At 39.3% G+C, this 9,561-nt stretch overlaps 1 long non-coding RNA gene across 1 annotated transcript; it reads right to left on the bottom strand.

The window, feature by feature from the left end:
• Positions 1-4,331: 4,331 nt before the first annotated feature.
• Positions 4,332-8,506, bottom strand: LOC132378173 (uncharacterized). Its single transcript, XR_009506906.1, has 3 exons — positions 8,378-8,506; positions 6,347-6,480; positions 4,332-5,163 (listed from the first exon to the last, which is right to left on the bottom strand). It is a non-coding gene; the product is annotated as an uncharacterized LOC132378173 (long non-coding RNA).
• Positions 8,507-9,561: the final 1,055 nt, after the last annotated feature.

A 9,561-nucleotide genomic window follows, 5' to 3' on the forward strand; every position in this document is an offset into this window, starting at 1 on the left:
ACTTCGAATCCCACTTGATTAAAGAATTGTGTGAGATAAATGGAATTCAAAAAGTCGGAACTACACTATGTCATCCCAGAGGAAACCCTGTTGAGAGGTTTAGCATATGTTGAGAACCCTGGAGACGAAAGATAATAGTCTACTCCTTTGTGTTTTCTTCTACCAAAGTGCATGACCATACATTTCCTGACACTGTATTCCATCTGCCACATCTTTGCCCATTCTCCTAATCTGTTTAAGTCCTTCTCTAACTTCTCTACTTCCTCAAAACTACCTGCCCCTTCACCTATCTTTGTATCATCCACAAACTTTACAACAAAGCTATGAATTCCATCATCCAAGTCATTGGCATACAACATAAAGAAGCAGTCCCAACACAGAACCATGTGTCACTGGCAGACAACCAGAAAAGGCTCACTTTATTCCCACTCTTTGACTCCTGCCAATCAGCCACTGCTTTATCCATGCTAGTATCTTTCCTGTAATAACATGGGCTCTTCATTTGTTAAGCGGCCTCATATGTGGCACCTTCTCAAAGGCCTTCTGAAAATCCAAGTACACAAAATCCACCAACTTTCTTTTGTCTATCCTACTTGTTATTTCTTCAAAGGATTCCAACAGATGTGTCAGGCAAGGTTTTCCCTTGAGGAAACCATGTTGACTCCAGCCTATTTTATGATATGCCTCCTAGTACCCCAAAGTTACATATTAACAATTGACTCCAACATCTTCCCAAGCACTGAGGTCAGAATATCAGGCCTTAATTTCCTTTCTTCTGCCTCTCTCCCAAATTGAACAGTGAAGTGACATTTGCAATTTTCCAGTCTTCCAAAACCATTGCAGAATCTAGTAAATTTTTAAAGATCATTACCTCTTTCAGAACTCTCTGGTCCCAGTGACCTCTCTGCCTTCAGACTTTTCAGTTTCCCAAGAACCTTCTCCCTAATAATGGCAACTTTGCACACTTCATGACCCCCGACACTCCCAAATTTTCAGCATACTGCTAGTGTCCTCTATGGTGAAGACTGATGCAAAATTCTTACTCAGTTCATCAGCCATTATCTCATCCTCTTTTGCTACCTCTCCAGCATCATTTTCCAGTGGTCCAATATCCGCTCTCAGCTCTCTTTTGAGCTTAATGTGTCTGAAGACTCTTTGGTATCCTCTTTAATATTATTGGCGAGGTTACTTTTGTATTCCATCTCTTCCTTCTTAATGACTTTTTTTAAGTTGCCTTCTGTTGGTTTCCAAAAGCTTCCCAATCCTTAACTTCCCACTAATTTTGCTCTATTTGTTCCCTCTCTTGGACTTTTATGTTGGCTTTAACTTCTCTTGTTAGCCACAATTGTGTCACCTTGCCTTTAAAATACTTCTTCCTCTTTGAGATGTATATATCCTACAACTTCCAACTTCCAATTGATGAAATTCCAGCCTTGTAGTTCTGCCATCATCCCTGCCAGTGTTCTTTTCCAAACAACTGAGCTTGCATCTACAACTTCTGCAGACCCATCCAGTCCAAGTCGAATCATTTAAACTACCTAGTCTGGTAGATTTATGGTGCACTTATTTGTTTTCACTAAAAATAAGCTGTATTAAGCAGTGCTTTCAATTAATACCACAACTCCTTCAAATGAGAATTTACATTCAAGTTCAGTTTACTGTCATTCAATTGCACAGATGCTTACTGCCAAAGGAAATAACATTCCTCTCGACCAAGATGTATGAGACAGTACATACAACTCATGCACACAATACATAAAGTTATATTACCAGAAATAAATGGACAAATAATAAAATGCATATACGATACAAGTTAAAAAATAAACAGCACAATATTATTGGTACTCCATATTTGATAAGACCTGCGCTGTGCTGCAGTTTTCAATGACTCCATGACTCTATGACTCTTCCATATTCTTCACTTTCCAGGAACCCTTTCTGACATGCATCCACTTTTGTTGCCCAAGTGAAGAGAACAGCTCAAGATAATCCCATTAAATAGGTTGTAGTGCAATGGCCAGTGAGCTTATTTTTGATTGGGGATAGGAGGAGAAAAGGGATATATTTAAATTGAACTATGGTAATGTAACCTCCACCTGAATAGCTGATCGGTCAGTGCTTGACAACACATCGGGAACATGGCAACTCTGTGAATATGGCACTGAGCAACAATGCAGGAACTCCATTTTCTAAAACAATAAACCTTTATATATGGGCATTAACTATTTGAAAAATAATGGAAAGAAAACCAACAATTAATTTCTAAGCAATGTGGGAAAAAACAAATTGCACATTTTTCCACTGCATTGAGCTCTCTCTGTGTAAAGTTAGTTAATAAAGCAATAGTAACAGAAATTCCAAAGTGTGCCTTTCAGCCACAGTCTGAAACACACCTGTAGTTAAGGAATCAGAATCAGATTTAATATCACTGACATAGGTCATGAAATTTGTTGTTTTGCAGCAGCAATACATTGCAATACATAATATAAAAACTATAATCAGAAATATAACACATAAAAATTAAATACTGAGGTAGTGCTCATGGATTTTTTGCACATTCAGAAATCTGATGGCAGAGGGGAAAAGGCTGTTCCTGAAATGTTGTGTGTGTCTTTAGGCTCCTGTAAGTCCTCCTTGATGGTAGCAATGAGGAGAGGGGTAATGGGGGTCCTGAATACCACCTTTTTGAGGCATTGTGTTTTGAAGGTCTGGGGAGCCTAGCAACCACGATAGAACGGGTCTCGCTGAGTTAACAACTTCCTGCAGCTTTTTCTAATCCAGTACAGTGGCCCCTCCACACCAGTCAGTGTTGTAAACGATTAGAATGCACCCCACTTCTTTAATATCTCTATTTTTCCCTTTTAGAGTTCTTTTGAAGACCCTGACCTGCAGTTACATGCTGACTTTGGATCTTTGCAGGAATAGGACCCACTCTCTGGGCCTCATAACCGGTCATTATTCAATATAACAAGGACGCGGCCTAGAAGACTAGCTCACCTTCTGAGTTTCGGAGTTTGCAGCTCTGGAGGTCAGTCCCTCTACAGGGAATCAGTGTGTTGTTGGAGACGGAAGATCTCTGGCTGTTTGCCCAAAGACCCGAGTTCTTTGGCCACAGAGTTCGGAAAAGCAATGCAACAGATTTTTAACATTATTTGTTATGTCTCCCCTCTCACTGTGAGATGGAAATACCTCTTTATCCCTTATTAGGGAGAGAGCGAGCCTCTGTTATGTCGAATACCGGGTGAACGAGTAGTCTTTGGGGCACTACAAGTCTGTGTCTTTATTGATGCTTTGCTGCATGTTTGAGTGCTTGGTGGGGGGCACCAATGCATTTTTTGCAGGTGGGGGGGGCGATCGTTGCTTTGATGCTGCTTACGTGTGGAAGCAAGGAGCTGGGGGCCTTTGGGGTTCTAACATTTAACTGTCATTCATTCTTTGGGGCACTTCTCTGTTTTCGTGGATGCTTGTGAAGAAAAAGCATTTCAGGATGTATATTGTATCCATTTCCCTGACACATAAGTGTGAATGCTTGCTGTCCTATCCAGAAGAAGGGAAACACTTCTGATTCAGGTCTTCAAAGACAGCCATGATTCCAAAGCACATTTTCCTCCAGGTTATAGATTGATTGGCCATATTGGGTCAGTAGGACATGCTACCATGCTATATTTCTAAATAAAAAAAGAAAATAATTTCTGTCTGCACCTGGCCCCCAGACAGGAAACAAGAAAGCAATGAAGATGTAGTGCAAGCTTAAAAAAAGAGTACTAAAGTCCAACTGGTGATTCTTCAAGCTAAGAAATATCGTAAAGCAAAGAATAAAATAAAAGCAAATTACTGCAGACACTGGAAATCAGTATCTGTGGAGGGAGAAGCAGCAATGTTTATATTTATGAATTTATGTCAAAATAACTATTTCTGGCGTGGACAATTTCACTCACGACCACACTCAGCACAACCTACGGATTCACTTTTAAGAAGTCTACAACTCATGTTCTCAGAAGTATTTATTTAGTATTTGTTATGATAATAAACATATATTTTTGTATTTGCACACCTTGCCTTCTTCACTTGTGCATTGTTTGTTTGACGGGCTGTGTTTATGTGCAGATTTTTGTTGGTTTTATTGTATTTCTTGGTTCTACTATGAATGCTCACAAGCAAATGAATCTCATAGTAGTATTTGGTGATATATATGTACTTTGATATTTACTTTGAACTTATGTTTGATACAGTATATTTTTAATCTCATTATATACAGTGATTCCAAGTGACTCAGGTAATTACCTGAACCTACCCTCACCTACAATAACAACTATTTCCATTTTGAGATTAATTGTCTTTATTGAGAACATTTAACAAAAGTAGATAGAATTTTAACATCAAGCTGGTTCACATCAAACACATGTTTGGGAAAAGAGAAACCCAGAATAAATGCAGAACAGTTTATACAGTTAGATCCCAAGTACTTAAATGTTCTGGACCAGCCTACTATAGGCAGCCTTGTCATATACCTTGTCTTTAACATCTATAACACTGCTTTTATTAGTTATTTTAGTTAGCTTGGTTATTGATATATTAAAAGCAATAGAGATAGGCAAAATCAAACTGTAAGGAAGAGACCTAGAAAGATACAACTAATCTCTAGAGACATAAACCTGTTAATTACAAACAATCAATATATGGTACTGTACATTGCTGTTGCTTATTCTCAGAATAATTTAAATTAAATTCCCTGAAGCTGTCTTTAACTCTGTCCCAGCTTTAGTAGCTGAGTGTAGACCAGCTTGGCTGTTTAAATGACAAAACCCATAAATGATAATCTCCAGAGTTGAAATCCCCTGTGAAACTGTTTCAAATAGGTTTTTGTCAAACAGTAAATCCTCACTAATCATGGTGCGCAAAACAGAATTTCTTTTGGAAAAGGAAGCATTTTCTCTGCATTTTGGGAGGTCTTGAATTGCACTATGGGCAATACTTATAAAAGCATGTTCTAGTACTTGACATCAGCCGCTTCAACTGCTGTGGAGCCTCAGTGCTAAGTTCAATGCCAACCTCATTGGGATTTAGGCAGTACACACTCTACACCAACCTTGACTGATTTGTTTTCTCATCTTTTTGGTACCCCTCGGCTGTATGTATAAATCGCATGCTATCATGGAAAATCTGTGGATAAGAAATCAACAAAATATGAATCAGATTTTCTTCCCTCTTTATAAAACAGCAATGCTAAATATTCACTGAACATCTGCATCATTTTGCTTTGAATGCTACAACTGTGAAATGGAAGGATGGCTTTGCCTTCAGCACTTCAGCTGTTCAACATGCTCCATTAAAATTCCTCTCTATGTTTGCTCAAGTCAGGACTGTACTTACTGTTCTGTTTTTAAATTGGAGATACAGCACAGTAACAGCCCAATTACTCCCACGTGACCAATTCACCTACTAACTAGTATGACTTTGGAATGTGGGAGGTAAACGGAGCATCTGGTCACAGAGAGAATGTATGAACTCCAGATAGACAGTGGAGGGAATTAAATCCTGGTTGCTGGTATTGTAAAGTGGCGTGCTAACCACTACACTATTGTGCTGCCACAGTAATATATGATGATTGTGAACAGTTTTGGGCTCCTCACCTAAGAAAAGATGTGCTGGCATTTGAGAGGGTTTTGAGGAGGGTCACAAGAATGATTCCAGGAATGAAAGGGTTATCATACTTGATAGCTCTGGGTCTGTACTCGCTGGAATTTATAAAGATGAGGAGGGATCTTATTGAAATCTTTCATGTGTTAAAAGGCCTAGACAAGATAGATATGAAAAGGATGTTTCTCCTGGTGGGAAAGTGTAGGATAAGAGGACACAATCTCAGGATAGAGGAACGTCCATTTAAAACAGAGATGTGAAGACATTTCTTTAGCCAGATGGTGGTAAATTTGTGGAAACTGTGGAGGCCTGGTCACTGGGTGCATTTAAGGCAGAGCTTGATAGATTCCTGATTAGACATGGCATCAAACATTAGGAGAAAGCCGGGGGTGGGGCTGAGGAGGAGAAAAAGGATCATTCATGATTGAATGGTAGAGCAGACTTGATGGGCCAAATGGCCGAACTCTACTCCTATGTCTTGTGGTCTTATTTCAGGAGTTGCACTATTGCTATGAAAGACCGGTAATTTATTTTTGTATTCCTTTAATGAGCACAAACAGAAAATCAATAAATTAGGGATAATTTTAGAATTTAGAGTTACTGAATAATTATTCTATCAATTTCAAAGGACATTGGATGATCAGTGGGTAAATTAGCAAATGATTGAAAAGGTAATAGTCTTTTCAGTGGGATATAAGACACATACCAGTAGTCAGGACATTTTCTTCAATAATTAAAAAGGCTGCCATAGAAACAATTATAAACACAAGAGATTCTGCAGATGGTGGAAATCTTGAGCAACCCACATACTAAATGCTGGAGGAACTCGTTAGGCAGCATCTATGGCAGCAATGAGATGTGTGTATTAGTAAGACAGCTTTAGTGAATCCTCAAAATTGTAAACATATTAGTACCTCAGTTAAAGTTCAGCCAGTAAGAACTGCACGTGAGTATCTTAATTGTTTTTAAACAGATATGGGTATTCTATAAATTCAAGAGCACAATAGCTTTGAAATAAATCACAAACATATTGAGAGTGATTTTTGGGTCAGATGGCACCAGTTGCTCTCTGCGGGCTCAACCCTGCTCCAACATTAGAAGCAGATTGTAGGCTGAGATTCTGCTCTACTCCAGGGGTGTGTTGATCCATGGGGAAAATGTTGAATTAGAACACTATCTGTTCTCTCAAAAGCATGTAAAAGTTCCAAAGGCACACAATTGTGAAGAAGAGCAGCACATTTCCTTCCAGATTCCCTCACTCAATCAAAACAAAACAACTGGCATAACATTGATTGTAGTGGAAGCATCCTTTTCACAAAATTGGCCGCCACTCTTCTGTGTTACAAGCGACTACACTTCGAAATTACTTCACTGGTTGCAAAGCACTTTGGAATACCATCCTGAATGACTGTGTTGCAAAAGTCGATATTCATGTACCTGTGGTGACCCACTTCCTAGCGCACTTGAACTGGCTCACAAATAGCCAGCACGCCGGCACAAAGGCCAGTCCCAAAAGGGTGCCAGGTCTGCTTCACCAACAAAGGGAAAAGCCTGCAGGGGATTGTGAGTACGTGTCCCTACAGCATCCGCATCCAGGGAGGGCGGGATCAGGGAGGCTTTAAAGCAAGGCTGTGAAGTTCGAATAAAATCTTCTTTAACTGCGGTTTACTGACTCCATGTCATTATTTTAGTGCTGCGTGTAGCACACCACTACACACCCACATATTACACTCACGTATTCAGAACATGTGCAATTCACAAAAATGGTCAAAAGAATTAGGGACCCTTCAGGAATCACCCACCTACCTATCAGCTCTGCCTGCTTCATGTAATCTGTGATCAGAGATAGTTCTTCAAATAAATGTTTATAGTGAATTATTGTTCAAGAGAAGCAGGAGTTAGACACCAATGGTAATGGATTATTTGAAGGGAAGCATTCACCTTTCATCTGTAATAATAAAGCCATTGACCTTTAACTAAATATTAACTACTTGCTACAGCCTTGATTCCAACTTACTTTCAATATCATATGCTGCATTCCTATGAAAATGTGAATCACTCATTACTCAATATGCTGGTGTTCTTTCGACAGTGCTTCTACACTTGAATCCACAGAAGGGGTACCACAGAGGACTAACACGTGTATCTTTAAATTAAAAAAACTCCCCTTCACTAAAAAGTGGTATAGGAATGTGACTCAGCCTGCTGGAAGATAATAAAGAGAACTGTTTACCTATTTTCTGTTTAACTCTTCTGAATTGCATATTAAAATTCAGAACCATACCCTACTCTATGCCAATGTGGCCTGCATGCAGACAGGCTCCAAGGCACCAAACCCAAAGATGTTTTAATCAAAGAAGTCATAATAGAGACATATAATGCTAGAGCAGAGAAGCAGACTTTTCAGCCCATCCAGTCGGTGCTGAACTGTTCTACTGCCTTGTCCCATCAGCTGCACCTGCACCATAGGCCTCCATTCCCCTCCCAGCCATTTGCTTATCAAAGCATCAGAAAAGTTGAAATCAAACTCGCATCCACCAGTTCCACTGGCAGCTCATTCCACACTCTCACCACCCTCTGAGTGAAGAGGTTGCTCTCCAGATTCCCTTAAATATTTCACCTTTCATCCTTAACCTATGACTTCTAGTTGGAGTCTCGCCTATCCTGAGGGGAAAAGCCAGCTTGCATTTACCTACCTATATCTCTCATCATTTTGAAGACTTTTATCAAAACTCACCTACACTCCAGGGAATTAAGTCCGAACCTCAAGTCCCAGCAACATCTTTGTAAATATTCTCCGGACTCTTTCAATCTTACTTCTACCTTTCCCGCAAATAGGAGAATAGATCTGCACACCATACTCCAGATTTAGTCTCACCAGTGTCTGGACTCTGATAATTTACAACAGAACTAGAAATCATTAATTCAGCACATGATGACTGTAGCTGAATATTCTGCACTGTGCCATGATTTTCCTCAATTCTTGGCATTTAGTGGCAGCCATCTTGTTTAGCAAAATCGAATTATATAACATTTAAGATTGTTCTGCTGGGATCAGAATCCTGCATTAAAGGGCCTGGAATTCCCTAAAGGCTGCACTATTGCTAGTTTGATTTAAATTGTCTAAATTAATTCAAGATTCAAGTTTATTAGTCATGTGTATATTGAAACATATGGTGAAATGCATCATTTGTGTTAACCACTAACACACCCAAGGCTCAACGGAACAACACAGAATGCAAGAAGCAGCAAAAACAAGCCCCATTCCTCCCTCCTACCCACACACGTTCACAGTCCTTTAACCCTAAGACAAGCAACCAGCTTCTAGCCTCCAGTGGACACGGACTCAGGCCTGCAGACACCAGGCTCCAGTCTCCATGGTGGCACCATCTTGGGATGATTCTGATGGTTTATGCTATATTTTACAAGAACTTATTGCTTCATTGTAGAAAATAATAAATTAAAATTTTTCAATTTTATTTGGAAAGCCCATAATCTGAAATAGAATTTCAATCTCAAACTTGTTTGGTGGGTGAATGACTTTAAGTCAGAAGGGAAAAATCTGAATATATATACAAATTATATTTAACAACTTTTCCATTTTTTCTGAAAATAGCATCAGATTGACAAAGTACTTCCTGTTTAAAATGCTCAGTCATGATGGAGAAAAGGCATAGCAGTATGCCAGACTCGTTTCACAATGTTAAAATCTGAGAGTGAGTAATTAGGTCCCTAACCTAATGGTGTGAGGCCCAGTAATCCACTATCTACTACAGTGCAGCTGATAATGGAACCTCCTCCCAGCCAGACTCTGATTGTTTTTTTTTAAATTGAAAACTAAATACCATGTATATTTAATCTGTCCTAATACTGCACAAGAAAGCAAACATTTATGAAACACTGGCTCACTGTCGTTCGTCA

Source organism: Hypanus sabinus, chromosome 19, assembly GCF_030144855.1.
Source record: "Hypanus sabinus isolate sHypSab1 chromosome 19, sHypSab1.hap1, whole genome shotgun sequence".
NCBI classification, from domain to species: domain Eukaryota; kingdom Metazoa; phylum Chordata; class Chondrichthyes; order Myliobatiformes; family Dasyatidae; genus Hypanus; species Hypanus sabinus.